Raw genomic sequence first — 19,897 nt, 5'->3', positions numbered from 1 at the left:
TAGGATTAAGTTAATTTATTGAGGTAAATTTTGGTAATTATGCAGATATACGGAGCCACTTCCGATTTCAATAATTTTCACATATGTTGTCAAGGTCAACAGTCTGAGTAATGTTATAAAAATTTTAGCCCGCGCTCGTTGTTTATTTAAAAGTTATTAACAAAAGAATTTCACAATTTTAATGCTTTTTATCTCCGAAAATATTGATTTGAGAAAAAAAATTTTAAGCAAAAAATAAAGCCGCTGAAAAACTCTACAAAAAAGGTTATATACATTTTTTCCATAAACCTACTATTTTAGCTGTTATATAAAAAAATAATAATTTTAAATACATTTAATACAATTTAAATTTATATAGAATTTAATACAATTTAATACAATTAAAAATTATCACAAATGTATGTGTACACACACACATACACACACGCGGGGGGTGCAAGGGGGGCATTGGCCCACTTCGCCCACTACCGGCGGGGTGGTTGCGGGAGGGGGGCCGAAGGCCCCCCCTTGCACACCCCGCGCGTGTGTGTGTGTGTGTGTATACACATACATTTGTGAAATTAATAAAACTTTTTTTGTCTATAACTTTTTAATAAACAACGAGCGCGGGCTAAAACCTTTATAATATTACTCAGAGTGTTGACCTTGACAACATATGTGAAAATTATTAAAATCGGAAGTGGCTCCGTATATCTGCATAATTACCTAAATTTTTCTACTATATATCTTCAAAATATTGCATAATATTCATCAAGCAAAATACAACATAACACAAATAAATCTCTGTCATATATTTTAATACTTAATTAGCTACATGATATCATTCAAGCTGTAAAATTTAAACTGCAATTTTTGAACTTTTACTTTTATGCAAAATGAATAAATAATTAACTGTATTAATTTTAATTTAATAATTATTTTGCCTATTAATTATTTTCTTAAATATGATAAATAATAAAAACAACTAAATTATCTGCAAAAATTGAGAAGAATCAATCTTCAAAAGAATTAAAATTACCTCCTTCATATAATCTCGATTTTGCCAATTATCATAGACTTATGTTAGATAAATTACTCACTCTTATCAGAGACAAGAGATCAGCATTATAAGAAAAGATAAGAAAGAATCCGATTACTATCTCCTTATTGTTTTCTTATGAATCCTGACTTCAATGGGAATACGATTTATCTAGTAATTAATTAATTCTTACTTCATTCCTATCATCGATTAAAAATTAAGAGCATAAATTATACATACGTATGGAAAGAGACACGCGGACAACGAACGCTTTCGACGGAATGAATCGACATGAAGTCGAGCACGCACGGGATGAAGCACGCGAGACACTAGACGCGAGGCGCATGCGCGCGCCGCATATAGTCCGCGCAGCGCCGAGCGACACCTTCAGTGTTCTCTTTGCCGCGGGCGCGGGCGCATCGTCAGGCACGTACATGTGACGTATAAACAGTCCGCCCGCCTTCGTGCTCGCTCGGTCTGGCTCGTCCGAGCGCTTCGGGCGGCCGCCCCCGCCTTCTTCGCGCTCGCTCTCCGTTCGTTCGTCGCGCGAACGATAAATAGAGCGGGGCCGCAGCTTATGCTCTCCGCTGTGCGATTAATCGGCGGTGCCACGAGGGGGTCTCCGGCCGCGAGTGCGTCGGAATCGAACGAGCTTTTCGACGTTACGTCTCGCTTCATCAGGATGCGAGAAGTATGAACACATACATGAACGGCTAGTAACGGCGATGACGCGCGACCGATGTCCTGCGTCGAGGATACCGCGTTCGATCCCCAGGACCGTTCGGCGCCTGACGTCAAGCATGTCGCGTGAGTAACTTGAATCAAGCCGAAAGACGCGTTGGCTCTCTCGATAGTCGCGAAGTTGGCGGTGCGAATCGGCACGACGCCACGCGAACGCACGCGTCATTGTTAAAATGGACCTGCCGGGTGCGATATTACGTCGCGACGCCGTTGACAGGTAGTCGTTATCGGAGCAACATCCTGTATTGCGTCGCGACGCCGCGCGTATATTTGTGTTGTTATCAAATAGCAACATGCCGAGCATAATGTTACATTTCGCGAACGTCGCGCGGATACGCGTCTCGTTATTGAAATAACTTCAGGGATTGTCCATGGATATCGTGTCGTTATTAAGGAAAGCTGGAGCAAGGGTCGCATCGCGACATCGCGCGAATATTCGTTATTAAAATAATAACTCTCAATTACATGGATTACGTCACAACACTGTGCAAATAGTCTGTGTTGTCATCAACAAAGTCGTGAATTGAGTAAATCGCGAGCGACGCGTTTCGTCAACCGAATATCCGCAAAATCGTGTGTCGATTGAAATTCGTGGTCACGTCCAGCCGATTAGAAACAATCGCATGCGAAATCGAATCGTAACCTCAAACATCTCCCATCGGTCCTCGCGAGTGCATCGAGTGCGTGAGAAAGTGCAGCTGCAGCAGGGTGCCGGAGAAGGAGAGGTTAGCCGAGGCCGACACCCACCGAGCCAAGTCGATCAGCTGTTCCGCGGCGCCGACATCATCGTCGTTTCGGCAGGTACGCGCCAGTTTTCACTTTCCTCTTTATCACTCTCGTCTGCGTACAGGCGAGAGAGCGCTATATTGAAACGAATACAGCATATGTATGCATAACGTAAAATGCATGCGATATGTATATATAATGTAAAACAGTGCCTGGTTTCGAAAAGCGATATCGATATTTTTAAATATTGTCGGAAGACTTTGTTTTTTTTTTAATCCAGAAAGACATTAGTGTAGAATCCAGGTACTTTAGCGTTCGCTTTATTTTCGATGATTTGTTAATACAAGTACTCGTAATATTATACATAATAAAATAATAGGAAGAGAGAGAGAGTAACAAAAAATAAAATATAATTTGAAAAAGTAACGTAAAAAGTATAATTGAAGGAATTAAGAAAAAACGATGCATAAATCAGATTTGGATTAATAAAAATTAAATAACATTAGAATATTTTCGATTTTATTGAGATATATGGTTATTAAAATTATATATTTTATAATTATATTATTTTTTAATTTGCGATATTTTATATATTTTTCAATTATATTATTTTTTAATTTGCGACCTTTGGCTCTTTTTTTATTAGAATTCTCTTAAACGTCTAAATATCTCGTAAGCAAGAAACTGATTTACATTGTTATATTTCATACGTATACAATCCTTCAATTATATAGCGAATATTCACAATTAGATATTTGCACAATTATTCGATGTATTTAGCGAATTTCATGTAATATGAAGGATCGACGGATACCAAATTATGCATATATCGCAAATATTTTGAATAGCCATTAGAATATAAATTAAATAAAACACTAACAATAAGTAAAAAGTAAAAACTGTCATTGAATATATTAAAAATAGTTATTGAATATAACGTCAATCATTATTTGTTACTGTAAATATTTAAAAAACTGGGATAAAACATTGATATTCCTAGATACATTTTGCTCGAGTAAGTCGATGCTCTGCTCCACTTTTTTGATGCAGCCCGGACTCAGGGCTGCCTTAACGATGAGTTTTACTTAGGGCCCCTAATCTCAAGCCTCTTTCTTTTTGTAATTTATATGTCTAATTATTGCTTTTTTATTTAAAAAATATATATTCTTGGGATTATTGATTATGGACAAACATATATTTGTGTTTTTCTTTAAATTATTAAGAAAAATAAATCTTATAATAAAAAATATGATTTTAAAAGGAATATTTCAAGAACAAAACTCCATTATAATTTCAAAAAATTTATTGGCTATTGCGTCGTTCTGTTTCAGACAATAAATTCGTATACGGATTTTTTACTTTCATTTTATCAAATTTTAATATACGAGACTCTTATCATAAATAAATAAATATTATTATTGTTTTAGTTGACATTGAAGCGAATAGTCTTTTAAATAAAAATTGTATAAATAATTCTTATGACTTTATTTAAAATATAAAAAAGCATTACATAAGATATAAAACATTATTTTTTTCTTTCATTTGTTACTTCATTATTTTTTTATTAATCCGGTTACAAATATCGAATTACTCAAATCATATATCAAATTCGCATGTAAAAAAGCATATGAAGTTTCCATTATATAAAATATATGAATGTATAAACCAATTTAAAGTAATAGAAGAACAAGAGCTCTTTAAATGTCAAGAGCATTTGTACTATGAATATTTTCTTTTTACCTTTACTAATTGCGTTGCGTGTCGCATAAAAACCTTTCAAATGCTCACTTTGCCTACAATGTTTGGAATGCAAAGGGGACGTACAGGTGGTCACTCTTTTTATATACTGTGTTGAAAGCAACGGAGAGGACGCGACACCGCAAGGTCAAGTCACACATACGTACAGAACACTTATAATTTCTGTTATAATGTTTGCATTATATACACACAATAAGCAGTAAATTTGCAGAAAATATATATTCGTTAATTTATGGATAAATATTTTTTTTGAAAATAAATTCTAAATCGGTTTTTTATTTAATCGTCTATATAATATATATTTATAATTTATCAGATTTGTGAATTTTTGTTCAATTTTAATAAAATAAAATTATAAAAAATGATAAAAAAGAACCGACAAAATAAATTTCTAATGTTTGTCTTTCTATATAATATCTAGTAATATTATCTTTATTTATATAAATTATCTTTTATTAGAGTAAAATTTTATCAATCCGATTTTATTGTGATATCAAACATTAAGGCGCAAAAAATCTGCTTTTTCAATAATATTACTGCGTAGTGAAATCACTATAGGCGACAGATATATATAGTATAATAAATTGCAACCAACGAAAACAGCTGACATTTTTATTGCAATATTACATTATTACGGAAACAGTTGACAAATTATGCCTGTCATGTGCTTACGATTTTTCCTCGATGTATTATGTAACCTAGTTGTTTTTTTAACTTGACACACGAGAGCTCGAAAACCGGAAGTAGCCCGTTAAAAGTATACCTTTGTAATGCTGCTTGAATATTAACGATTGTACGATTGTAGCGGTGTCCCAAGTTGAAGGAACGTTTGAGAAGAAAAAGTTTTAATTTTTTCTTGTGGAATGAGAATATATTTTACATCCGATGCGCATTATATCGGTATTTAAATATATCTTACAAATTATTATTCCCGGTACATTATTGCTTTTATTTCTCATATCTCGATAATAATAGCTTAGGAACAAAGTAAATTTATGATGAATCGTAAATAATCGTGAATCGTCTGCGTTTTCGAGAGATTAATTAAACGGTAAATCGCGTGTAACGTACAGTTGCAGCTGGCAGACTCGGCATAATGCGACACCACAGTCTATCCGAACGAATCTCATACGCAATATTACGTAAGTCGAGTTCAGGAACTCTAAACCGAGAAATGAATACGCATAATAAGTCTATATATGTGTGAGAGCGAAACCAAAGAAAATTTACGACACCGACCGCAGTAAAGAATACAGTCGCGTCATTTTTCTCGTCACATACAGTCGTTGCATTTGGCTTGTAGATCATATATGCGTTATTTGTAATGACATTTGTATACATTCATTATACAAGATGACCTTAGCTTTGTTCAAGTAAACTGTTAAATGTTTCAAAGAATTTTCTATTAATTCTTACATGACAAAAAATAATGGAAATACGTCACGTGATTATATTGTTCATTCTATGTAACGAAGACTTTCTCCGAAAGATTTATCGCGAAAGCATACGGTTTATGACAGTACGTTGAAGATCTTTAATGGACCATGATTGAAGAGCTCCGTATCTTGAATTATATTTTTGTTTACATTGCATTATCGTATTTATTTCGCGGATTTCGACTGTCGGATGTGTCGACAAAAAGTCATTATATAAAACGGGATTTCCCGATATCGTGCTTTTATGATAATCCACATTAAGAGAAGGAAATAATATCCCTTTCCTTCATAATGTCTTTCTCAGGATTTTTTCTACAATCGGCTTTGCCTAGAAATGCGCGCTTGAATTCTAGGGCAATTAGGAAATGTCTCTAAAAGGCTTCATAAATCGTCATACATCATCTGACATACATAGATATTATGTAACAAGTATATAAATGTGTTAAATATATAATAAATCAAGAAAGCTTTAATATAATTTAAGCAGATTACCTGAGATTAATTTCAATCAATAGTCTTTCTTAATTTAGATATGAATTTGACAAGATCAATTTATGATTTCATAAGGAAGCCATTAATCATATGAATATTTGTCTGATTTATCTTTTGTTAACAAGATTACCGAGAATAATTGATTATTTTATTAAATTTAATTAAAACATTTTATTTTCTGAATTTTTTGTTTTTATTAACAATGCAAATTATCTTTGAATGATTTTATTTCCGATTACGTTAATTTTTTTATCTCGAGCTTTATACATATATGTATATATTATTGAGAAAGATGAAAATAGAACATCAATGGGAAGTGTTATTTCTGCCAAGATTTGTGAGAATATTTTTCTTAAAAAAAATATGAAACAGTCGCGAAAAAAGCTTATCGTAACTGTTTTTCGCATTTGACACGCGTATGCCACGTATGCTACGAGAGATAAGACAATCAAGCATGTAATGAGTCGCACATGTCGCGTGCTCATCATGCGAACAGTATCATAGGGCTACTACCGCAACTGTGCCACGTTGCGAGTAGGGGAACGCGGAACAAAGCGATCGTTGCTTCGAATATACTATTCAAGCCAGGAGCGGATAGAGTCAAAAAGGAATTTGGCGTGAGGCCATAATTAATATGTCATATCTTTCCGGTCTTCAACGTCCGATCTCGGTAAATTAAACTTAAAATTAAATTTTCATTGAAACAAACTTCATCCGATATTAATTGGAAAATAAGAACTTAATATCTAATTATACTTATACTACTTAAAGAAAACCGTAAATTATGTGAACTTTTTAAATTGTTTATAGCAAGTTATTAATACTTTAACCTTGAGACAATCACATTTCTTACATAAGTTATAAAATATGTTTAGTGAAACAGATTTTATTATATAACAAGAAAATATAATATTATACTTTATTAAAATTTGTGGTTCAATTAAATAATTATGTAAACATTTTACTAATTTTACTGTTCTATTAATTTTCCAAATATAATATAAGAGAGAAAATGAATCCTTTAACTTTATAATCTAAAATATGTAATCTTCTAAATCTATATACATATATTTCAATTAAAAATTTTTTATTAATACTTATTATATTTTTAAGCGAAGAATAACATTACTCATATATTATATATCTTTTTGAAATCATATAATAAATTAAAAATGTTGTAATTCATCAACAAATAAAATTATTCCATATCATAAAGTGCTAAATGACTCACAATATACATGTATATAAACATGTATATATGACTTTTTAAAAAAATCAAGTGCAGTTACCTTACCAGGGCCATCGAGATATCCTTAGATATGCGGCCCTGATACTCTCCGTAGTTGCCCCTTGCATCGCCATAAACGGGACTTAGCCATCTCGGAAGTTCCTTTATACGACGTCGAGCACAAACAACAATGGGGTTCGCAATGAATTAATGCTTTTTTACTGCCACTTATTGTATTATCGACAATCACTTTTGCGATATCACTGCTGCTTCGCGATCTCAATCGTATCTGATTACAGCTTGCAGAGAAAACAATAACAACAATATGTAGCAATCCAAAGCACAATTACTTGCATATCTGGTTTATAATTTTTTAACGAATGTAATCGTTCGTTGGTTGGTGTAATTTCTTATAATGGAATTTTTTCACTTGATCTAATTTTCGAAATTATGAAAATAATATCAAAATTACAAAGTGCTACACATGTAATGTATATCTAAATCTAAATCTAAATGAACAAGAACTTAATCTGATTTAAGTACACACATTATATTTCACTTACGTCGAATTCATGTTTGAGGCATTTTATATATTTGCTACCTTAATTCAAAGTAACTAGTGTTTCGTGTTGCCCGAACATGATTTGATACGCGGCCTAAATTATGCTCCAAGCATGAATCATTTCTCATTCCCCCTGCCTATTTTGCGAGCGAGCAGATGGTGACGTATTGAGTCACTCGGCGTAGATCAACTATTGGCGACCGCATCGCGATCGCGAAAATCGGTATAATAGGGTGATGCTCGCGTTCAATTTCCACACGTTCTCTGCGTTTCCCAGTGGATTCTCCCCTCGATTCGCGACCCTCAATATTCTCGGTACAATCCGACCCTTCTCCAGGGACGACTTCGAATACGTTCGTAAAAACGTCAATGCCAAGCAGTTAGGCCTTTTCCTTCCTTTCACCCGGTAGCGATGGTCATCACTGATACTTTCGTGTGAGAAAAGAGCTTTGAGAATAAAACATTTGCAAATGTTATACAATTTTTAATGGAATTAATTAAATAATTCATTGAATAGTTTATCAATCTTGGAAAAGTGTTTTATTCAAATCAATCGTCGCATATTAAGTATTCATTTTTTTTCGTTTATTCAATTTTATTTGTTATAAAATATATATATTTTTTTTAAATTATAATTGTAAATTATTCTATGGAATGTTTTAATTAATGAAGTCAACATTGTCTTCTCTTTTGAACACGCAAAGGGATACGAGCAGCCCTTATGATGTCTATATCTAGAAAGCCATTACTATATCGCCGACGCCGCGACGTCTGGTAATCATTCTCTGCTCTATCTCCTACTTGTCTCCCCTTCTATTTCTCTTTTCTTTGCCCCATACTCTGTTTATCACATTTCTACCGATATCTCATCAATGTCCGACTAATTTAGTGAACGTACGAGAATTTTTTCTGATACGAAGTAGCGTTGAAATTAAATCATGAGTCATCGAGACGAATATACTTTTCAAACTGCAAGTGAATGGTATCGTCTGCTCTATCGACGTGAAATATGAATCCGCAAAGAAGCTACATTAATATTAATCGGAAATTGTAGTCTCTCAGAGACTAGAGAATTTCTTCGAGACCAGTGTCTTCAATTAAAAATTAATTAACCCCGCCTCGGCAATTACACGCCTAGTCGTTACTTGCTGAATTAAAACGAGCGGTTAAGTATGTCGAAGGTTAAGTTTTGTGACTGAAATTTAACCGGTTATTCAAGTGAAACCTTATAATACGGAACTGTAAAAAATTTTGGAATGAAAATATTCTTAATACCTCGCTGACATTTTCTCTCTTACATTTGCATCCGTTGACATTTCTCGAAAGCGAAGAATATCTTTCGGTCGAGCTATTTCGATTCAATAGGATTATTTTAGTACGTTTATAGCGGTTTTTTTGTCCTTCTCTTATGATACTTGCTTAATTACAAAAATATGAATAATTAAATTATTTGATAGTTCAAATTTCCGTTCCCCTATTTATTATTCCTAAATAATAGATAAGAGCGAAATATTTACACTGACAGATCATATTCATATCGACAGGTCAACAGAAAAACCTCTATTACTTTATACTTGTATCACACACTATTGAGTGTGATATGGAATCTATCTTGAAATTAATGCAACAAATTTAATTCTCTCTTAACATCCGTTTAAATTATCGATTTTTTTTACCAAAGATTCTAATTGCCAGATGTTCTATTTCGTTGAAAACAAAAGAATTCAAGAAGCTAAAGTTAAATGCAAAATAGTATACAGTAAGATATTGTTCTTATGAAAAGCATATTCGTAGTCATTTGAAAATTACCCTATTGAAAAAAATAACAAAATTTTGGTGCAATAAATAGAAAGAAGCAGAAGAAAAGGAAAGAAAAGAGAGCAGAGAGAGAGAGAGACAATGGCGCATTTTTACAAGAAGCTAACAATAAGCTTGCGTTTATCTTACTGGATTTAAATAGAAGTTCCTAAATGGTTTACATTGGGCAAATATTTTTGTGCTCAGCGCGGCTACAATCAATATTTACGTCGGCCAACAATCCCACGATTTTACGCGATAGTTCTGCATGATGTAAAATCACAGCCTACCGACTGTAAAATAAGTCACTCCCGGCACGCGCGGAGTCCAAGTTACACGTTTGAAATGACGTAAAGCTCGTAAAGAAACCCAGAGATCGTTATAACTTGCGCGAAAGCCGCTCAGAATCGTGTCTCTAAATTATTCCAACGCATTGCGCAACCGTTCGCCGTGCATTTAAACGCGATTAAATTTTCTTCTTAATGTTTTGAAGACCGATTGTAATAAATATTTAATGTTGTCAAATGCAATAAATAATCAAAAATTATTTGCCCAATAAAAAACCGCGCGTTTAAAATCGTTTTGTTGAATTTATTTTATTCGTGATCGTTCCGGATTATTCCGCAATTTCTTTTTTTCAACCATTTAATGTCGGATAAAAATTATTATGATTTCAATCATGAGAGAATAATTTTTAGAAAAAAATTAGTTTTCTGAAAACGCAGTTCAGAGTTACATCACCAGATATTTTACTGTCGACCAACAGCGTGATCGTCAATTATTCGGGTCACCCGGTATATAGGTCGACCCGGTTGTAGTTTGGTGAGCTTCCAGGACGTCGTCTAGACGACGTCCTGAGGAACCACGGTGGGAAAGCATGCTTTTCCCTGCGGATGCGCTCTCGAATTGCTGCTCAAAATCGTTGTTTTGATATAGTAAATTTTCAACTTTTCGAATTTTAATTTTTTTTCTTATAAAAGTTATATTAATAATTGATATTAATATTTTAAGATAATTACTTGTAGTCTACGCGTTAAGAGATGATAATTAGTAATATTAATTAATGAAAATATAGTCTTAATTAATTTTGATTAAAATAATTTTTTGATGGAAAAGTGTGTGTATATATATATATATATATATATATATATATATATATATATATATATATATATATATATATATCGATTAAAAATAAAAAACTTGTATGTGTTTACAGAAAGCTTGAAGATTCATATTTTTATTGCAGAGAGTATAGGTCAAGATGGTTAGGTATCTCGGCTAGAAATAACTTACAGACTTGTAAGTATATGAGACTTTGTTTGAAATAATATTGGCTTTACAAGTTTATCATACAAATTATATAAATCACATGATATGATGATTATAAATTTTTAATTCATTTTGTTCCTATATTAATAATCGAGATATTTTTTACATTAATAAATTGGTTTAATTAGTCGTTTTAATTTCCTATAAAAAATTGCTTGTGAAAAGCTGAGCTTATAATATTATGATATTATTTCAAAATAATTCTATGTAAAAAGAAACTTTCAAATAGATAATGTAAAAATTGCCTCACAAGTCACAGTCAGGCTGTTTCCTTTATGTCAACAATGGCGAACGTGAAGATGGATGCGATTCCTATGGGGATATAGAGTAGTTCTCTTCTCTATTATTGATGATGTAAGAACATCTGGAGAGGATATTTTCATACATTTTTAAATATTTCTATCGAACTTGTTTAGAACTGTTAACAGTTGTATATGAAACGTTAAAAAAATACGAAAAGAAATTTCTTTAAAAAAATAAGATTCTTTTTTTCCTTTATATGATCTTAAGTTCGAGAAAAGACCCGGAAATTACATAAGGGAAGCAACCACAATTCTCCCTCGATTTTAACCTATAGACGGCCTTGAAGTTGTACCGCTGCGCAGACGCGATATCGATTTCTCACGCGAGTGCTATGCGCGGGTGGGTGAAAGAGAGCCGACTGGCCCATCATTCTGCATCTACGACCATTTCCTATGGTGTCCTAGGATCGCTACATTGCGTGTAGAGAATGTGCAAAGCGCAGGATATATGACAATCGAGGGTGCTGTCCGAATAACTTATGTTAGACTCTGAACGATAATGATATCGAGCACTCCTCTTATCGTTGAAATGGAACACGATCAGATGTTCTCTTAAAATATAATAGTTTTCGAATATTTATAGAACAGTTAGATTTATATTATAATGATAAAATAAATTGGAATAATACTATATACATTTTTTCTACACGATTTTCTTGTTTTTATTTTGTGTGAGAGACAAAAAGATATAGGCCAAAACTCAGTTTTTTTTTAGAATAATTTTAGAAAAAATCTAGAATCATAAAAATAAATCTTTAAAAGGATAAATTTTCTTTTTTAAATAAAATAAATATTTTTTAAATTATTAATATATCTTCATTGAAGAGAACAAATTTCAAAATAATAAATTCAAGTGAAATCGATTTTATAATTTATTGAAAATTAAAATTTCTTTTGTTCCTGAAGGGTTTCTCGCTAAATTTTTCCCCTCAGAAAGGTCTTGACTTAGATTCGCTTGTTAGTTGAGCGCTTTGTTGACGTTTAACCCGCTCGCTGTTGTATGGTTGGCAATCTCATAATTCAATTATTTCTTATGTCCCTGAAGAAAAATGCCGACAAACGTCACGTGCACATGGTGTCAGAGAAGACTTACAAGAGACACTTGATGTATACGCTAAAGTGATACAAGAAAAAATGTCACGGTTATTGGACATAATGTAGGACATATAGACAGCCCTTTTCTCGTTTAGTGGAGATAGAAAGCTCAGTATAGAGAAAAACATTATTGCGATCGTTAATATGAAATGCGATCATAATTGAAAAGGCGAGAACAAAGCACAACGACGAGTGAAAGTATTATTTTCAACGATAAAATCAGGGATAAAATTTATATGTAATCTGAAAGAGATTTTCTGGATAGAGAATGTCTTTTATTCTCCCCTCCTGTCTCTCCAATAAAGCTTTTTTTATTTCATATAAAATACTTTGTCAAAAGAAATATTATCCAGTTTATATGACATTATATTATACAAATACAAATTAATATAGAGTTAATAATTAAATTTATTTCATGACTTTGTTCCTTTCTATCATTAATTCTAATTATTGCTTTTGACAATATTCGCAAAAAAATTATAAGAATTTTATATTTAAAAATTAGTTATTGACAATATAATTAGGTTTTTGAATAATGTAATGAATATTTTTGTTATTTCTATTTTTCAACGAATTTTTTTGTATGAAAATATGTGATTGCGTAATATAATCACGTGCGACAGGTGCGGGTGACTCGGATTTATGTTTTCTTCCTGAACTAATATCCGGACGACTTTGTTCGACGATAGGTACGTGCCGCACCTGATTGACGTAGGGTTGGGCACTGGTTTTGAGGAACGGTGTGACAATGAAATCCGATCTGATAGTCTCGATCAGCAGCTTCACGGGTGAATGAGCTTGCGACAATGCCGAAAGGTTCGATGACGACAGGGCGGAAGGGCTGAGGGGCCCGGGACATATGAGTGTTTCGTTAACTGCTTGAAATTCAATGCGACCTGCCCATCCTGTAACTCGTGCAAATGCTCTGATCTTCCTCTTTTTTATCTTTAGTTTTTGATCGATTTTAAATTTTAAATCATTATGAGAATATTGAAAAAATATTTTACTTATAAAATATTAAAAAAGTTTTTACAATATACAAGTTTAAATTATAAAAAATTTATAAATATGCATATATATATATATATATATATATATATATATATATATATATATATATATATATATATATATATATATGCATATATATTTTATGATTCGAAAAATAAATTCAAATCTTTTTTAGATTTCTTTCGCAAAGATAAATATATATTTATTCTAAATATATATATATTTAGATTAAAGAATAGAGAGAATCATAAAAAAGTATTTTTTTACTTTAAATTAATTATTTATATATTTTTATTATAACATATTAATTAAAATATATAAGGAGCAGCATCAATTGGAGCACAGCAAGGATTACCGCATCTTTTTAAATAAAAATAAGTCAAAATGATTCCGAATAGAATAGTAAGATTAATGATAGATTAAATAAAACAATTTGTATCTTGTGAGAATGGAATAGTGATTTGAAAAACATTTTCGAAGATTTTATTACAAAACACTCTCTATCTGTGGAACACAATAACGTTTTATTCGCATAGACTTTTTTTATTTCTTCTTAAATATTTAATATTAAGATTAATGATAAATTAGATTTAATATTAAGATTAATGATGAATACAAATTGTATTGTGAGAACGGAATAGTGATATGAAAAATATTTTCGAAGATTTTGTTACAAAATACTCTTTGTCTGTGGAACATAATAACGTTTCGATTTTATTCACATATACTTTTTCTTGAGAGAGATTTCTTTTTAAATATTTATATTCTACACCCTTTTCTGGTTCTATATTCTAACTTACTCTCGTACATTTTCCTATCTCTATTTTCAATAAGCATTGGAGATTCGAAGACTTGTAGCACAAAGCTACACGCTTGTGACATTTATCACGCGATATTTCTGTCGAACATCGGTTTTCGGATCGTAAAAAAGACACACTTGGCTGTCAGCGCACGATTCATACATTCGTGGAATAGATGCTTGATGGAAATATCGTGTAATCAGTGTCAAATATTAAAGCAATACAACGAGGAATTTAAGGCATATGAGGGGGTATAATTTTGCAAGATGATGAAAAAGACAAGAATCAAGAGAAAAATTTTATGTAAATTATTATTTTATTAATGAGAAAATTATGACACAGGAAAAGCGATTAAAATCTAATTTGTGAATTTATTTGCAAAATTATACGTTAAATTGTATCTTAATATTATATGTTAATATTATATATAATTATACAAAAAAGAAATGTAAAAGCATGAGCTTTTTATTTCAGATATTTTATCTGTCGGAAATATTGGGATTAATAACAATGATAATTTAAATTTATGTAAAATTTGTAATATGCGTAAAACTGACGCATCATTTTTGAGAATTCATAAATAATTAAGAATTCTAGCTTTATTTTCAATTTAATTATTTTCTCTATAATTTTTGATATTTTAAACAATTCTGGCTATGAAATTAAAAAAAGTGTCTCATTGCAAAGAGATTGCAATAAACTGAGACACCAAGTTTATATAGCTAACTTTATCCTGTGAGATTTTCTTTATCATTTTTCGTCAGAATTTGAAAAATTTATAATTTCGAATGAAACAGGAATTATATAGAAAGAGTTCAATATAATATATAGTTTAAAAGCAAAAAAAAGACTAAAATAAAATAGTCACGAGTAAATGCATACATGTATTAGATTATTATTATTTTTTACTTTTAGGGAATTTAAAAAATTTTTTTAAAATTTATATAAAATTATAGTTTTAAAAATTTGATTAAAAGTAAGGAGAAAAATATCGCAGGAAGTAAGAACGCTGCTTGAATTTGGCAATTTATCCTGAAGCATTTTAGTTTTTTTATTTGATAGTTAAACTATCAAAAACTATAGAAATATTGAAAATATAAAATCAGAACTTTTAATTATTTATTAAATGATATGTTCCCCCCTCCACAGATACAGATAAATTTCGATAATATTATTTTTTAAACATTGTAATTTAAATTTAGCCGTTCAGCTATTTTAAAAGTTATAAAGAAAAATTGATCATAATTATTAAAATTTTTATATTAAAGAAAAGTTATTAGAAAATGGCTGATAATTCTATATATAATTCCCTCTATAAATGTAACGTAAATATTCTTCCGTTATCCATCATCTAGCATGCTGTAATTCGGGCAACTGACCTAACTCACTGGTATAAATATGATTTCATATATTCGTTTTGTAAAAGAATTCGAATTTTTTTGGCATTACATATCGATTGAAATAGGTCGGAATATAAAAAGATTCGAAAGACATCTTAGCATCTTATTAATACACGAGATATAGCAATTTTTATTAATCGGCAGTTTTACTAATATTTTATTAATTTATAACTATTATTAATTATTATTAATTTTGTGATATTAATATATAAAAAATTCTTTAATCGGATTTCAAAATGGAAACTCGCACAACTTTCCTTATTCATTGTGATTTGCTTTAGTGATATTCAGAAAATATTTATTCTCATGTACCGTCATTCTCTCTCTCTCTAAACTTTATAGACTGCGAATGTTTATCTTCAAACCTTTCTAAATGGTTTATGTATTTACACGTTCGACATTTTCCTTGCTTTCACGGATTATTTGACCGAATAGAATTGGTTTTATCGATTTATATGCGCTAATTGAATTTTCTGCGTTTGAGCGAAACAGTGATATACAAAACATTCCGTAATAATGCATCAATAGATTTTATTTATAAATTATTTTTTTTTAATTCTTTATATCTATTTATTTTATTTTAAATTAAATATTACAGCTAATATATTTTTAAGGCAATAAAAGAATTAAAACCTGTTTTGCTTTTTATCTATTTTTTTCATTATATTGGTTGTATAATTAAGTATGTTTTTGTTTGCGAATGGGAAATGATTGCAAATACCGAATTGCGAATAGACGAATAAGAAATTATGGAATTTGGATCTTTTATTGTGTATATATAGCACGAGTCATTTAATTTTTGCATAAATTCGATATTTTTTTTAGAAATATTGCAATAATTTTCAGTTGTTTGATTAGAAATGTTTATCTCAGAAATATTGATCTGCTTTCGTATGCTATCTATCCGAACAGTATACATATATATGTAGCTAGAATACTCTGTAACATATATATGTGCAAATAGTAACGTGAGTGATTTCACGAATATAAATTAAACGCCGGGAAATGTAAAGTGATCCCGGACGAAGTGAGGATATACAGAATAAATGACTGCTCGATCTTTGTAAAGTTGTATCAGTACAAAGGTAATATCACTATGTTCGCGCATGAAACTGGCAATTAAAGGAATGTTTCGTTTTGCGGTATCGATTTTTTTTCTGTTTTTGTTCCTCGCCTATTTATATCCGCGAATCCATGAGACTGTATCTTTTTGTATCCGGAAAAAATATAATACTTTATTAATTTTATTTATATCACATATAATTAAAAATATAATTTTTATAGATAAAATAGGTAAAATTTATTTAAATTTAAATACAACTTATTTGTCTAAATTAGTCTTTTTATTGATACTAAAAAATAACCGGGGAAATATCTTAATAGTCTAAAATATTTGACATATAATGGGAAATAATTAGACCTTAAAATGCGCCGTTAAACGAAAATGTCACGCTAATCCAAGGTAGCGACGCATCCCATGCGTTCAGGAAATTATCTTGGTACGCTGACCCAGTGCGGTGTGTACGCTGCTAGATCGAAATAACTCTCTGGCCAGCTTCCTAGAACCACCGAAATTCTACTTGCTCAGCCACGCGTCTGCACTGTCTCCATTAACATAGCTAGACTAGAAGAAAACCGGAAACAGCTTGCGAGCTTTGCGAGTTTCACCGATCATTTCGAAGACCACTGGAAGATTAAGAAAGATACATGTAAAAACGAAATATTTTATTCAAGTTAAATTATTATAAATTAATTAAAATAATTAAATTATTAAATTCAATTCACCTTTAGAAATTTTAAATGATTATTAAAAATTCTTTTAATAATTTATAAAATAAATTATTATAGTTTTTAATTGAAAGAATATTACATGCATCAGATATTAATTGAAGAGAAGAATTCGAAGAGAATACAAAGAGATATAATAATATTATAAACAGTTAATTGGAAAATGGTACATTATGTCGTTTCATCTTAGCAAACAACAAGAAGTATCTCTGCTCGCTAGTGAAAGGCGCGTCTTCGCGGAAGATCGTGCGTTCTCGTTCCGCAGCGTTTACAGCTAACGATAATTTTATTGGATTATCGCATCGTTGCACTTAACCCGTCCAATTCCGCCAATTGACTCGACACACCCACGCTCTTCCCGCCCGGGGCCCGCGAGTAGACTGTTTATGTCGTTGCGATACTTTATCCGCATTCCAAATTATGCTGGATGCGCACTATACGTAACGCGTCTCGTCAACGTAATATCAAATATTCTTACGCGAATTTCAAGTGAAGAGAAATATACAGAATATACGAAATTAAAATGTCACGGACATTTAAAACTTATAAAAGAATATTTGACTTAACTTAGTGATGTTACGTATAGTGTGTGTGTTTTTTTCTTTCTCTTCTTTGAATTCTTCCAAAATTTGCAAATTGGCACGTAGAAAATTTTTGAGAAAATACGTTACCGGATAAGAGAACTTTTTGTCACAATATTTTAAGTCACGTTTTGTCTGTTTTTTTTTTAAATAATCTAATAATTTAAATTCACGAATTTTTTTTTTATAATACATTATGAGGCAAAAATTATCGATATTATTAGCTTGACCGTTCCTTAATAATATCAAACGAAAAATTTAAATTTTTTTAAATTTCTTCTTGAGAAAAATAGGTTTTTTGACTCATATTTTTTATATCGAGGACCATGTGAGGGTGTTCATGTACCCAGCGGTACTAAACGGAAGCGGTCGGTCATGGGAAAAAGAGGGTCCCGCGGTAGATTGAAGGTCAGCGATGACAACGTCGTCGCGTGCAAGATTAGCGTATTGGATTATACGTTATGTTACGTATACACAATCGTGTGTTACATACATGGGAATGCGACTACAAATGTATACTGCTGTTGAAAATTTCGAGAAGTCTGGATATACATACATTCTATAAAATAAAAATTATTGCATACGCAGTTTATATAATCGAAATATTTAAATATATAAAATTGAAACTCATTATAACAATTTATTTTAGTTTGCCCTTTCGTGAAATTCACGGATAAATCCTATGCAAAATAATAATTGACATTTTTAGATATTTTAACAACGCAAAATTAATTTTACAGTCGAGTTTCTAAAAATACAAGAGTACTTTTTTCTTGTGATATGGAGTACTTGCGAAATGCGGGCATAACAGATTCGCCTCTTCTAATGATGGAGCATATATCGATGACATCGTTGACAATTGGCCAAATAGTCGGTTGTCATAAGTCGACCGAATTTACAGAGACAATTGGCTCGATCTCGTTGCGGCTTCTATTGTCGCAAACGTGATCGGAAGACTTCTTAAAAAATGTTGTCGTAATTTTTTGTAAAAGCCATAATTTTACCGATCGCATTTTTTGCAGAAAACAAAAATAAGGTTTAAAATACTTTTATCGCAATCATATCTTAGTTATTTTTAAGACGGGTTTAATCTAATTGGCTAACTGCGTTGGCTAACCATTATCGATAATCTAATTGTAAGTGAGATGGGAACAGTCAACAAGTGTTGGCCAGCGTTGCTATTGGCCAACAAATCTACGGACTTGGCCTGAAACGAAATTCTTTCTTGGCTAACTTTGTTGGAAGCCAATGTAAACGGGTCAGAAATAATTAACAACGTTAAAATGTGCTCAGATCCGAATAAATTGTTCTTCCATGAGTCATGTACATCTTAATGTGTTTGTTTTACAATAATATATCATTAAATAACATGTCAAAGACATGTATTCATAGAAAAAATTAAATTACGTCCATCCTTTCTCTCTCTCCCAAAATTTTATTTATTCAATCCTTTTTCTCTGCAAGATTCTTTGCCATCCGTTATTTTCTCCCGAATACCAGAATCTTTTGCCAATTTGGAGCCGATGATCGTGCAAGGTGGATGACCGCGTAATAGTCAGTCGAAGAAATTTCAATGCTACGGCATCGTACACGGAACTTAACCGTCAGACTCGCAAATCGCTAACCTCCACGATGGCACTGTCATCATCGTTCCGCCTGTCGTTATAGTGATCGTAGTAAACGCGACATCACGCGAATGCGAGAGATTTTTATGTCGGTAAACGATGGATAGAGAAATCTAAATAGAAATGGAAAGAGAATGACATTGTTAAGACAGTTGATGGATCCGAACTTTTCGTCGATGCGTTTTTTAAAAAGAATTATTCACAT

The 19,897-nt window shown here is 31.5% G+C and overlaps 1 protein-coding gene across 2 annotated transcripts in view; it reads left to right on the top strand.

The window, feature by feature from the left end:
- Positions 1-1,409: 1,409 nt before the first annotated feature.
- The window catches only part of LOC145967019 (uncharacterized), a 64,993-nt gene continuing 46,505 nt past the window's right edge, over positions 1,410-19,897 (top strand). The window contains exon 1 of one of the 2 annotated variants that reach the window (XM_083091598.1): positions 1,410-2,560. The gene's annotated coding sequence lies outside the window, so the exon portion shown is untranslated. The remainder of the gene's footprint in view (positions 2,561-19,897) is intronic. The other variant, XM_083091597.1, reaches the window with a different exon arrangement.

Source organism: Camponotus vicinus, unplaced genomic scaffold (genome assembly GCF_025532165.1).
Source record: "Camponotus vicinus isolate PSW18456_S1 unplaced genomic scaffold, iyCamVici1.0 SCAF_2, whole genome shotgun sequence".
NCBI lineage: Eukaryota > Metazoa > Arthropoda > Insecta > Hymenoptera > Formicidae > Camponotus > Camponotus vicinus.
The sequence above is the reverse complement of the archived record's forward strand: the minus strand, read 5'-3'. Positions and strand labels throughout refer to the sequence as shown.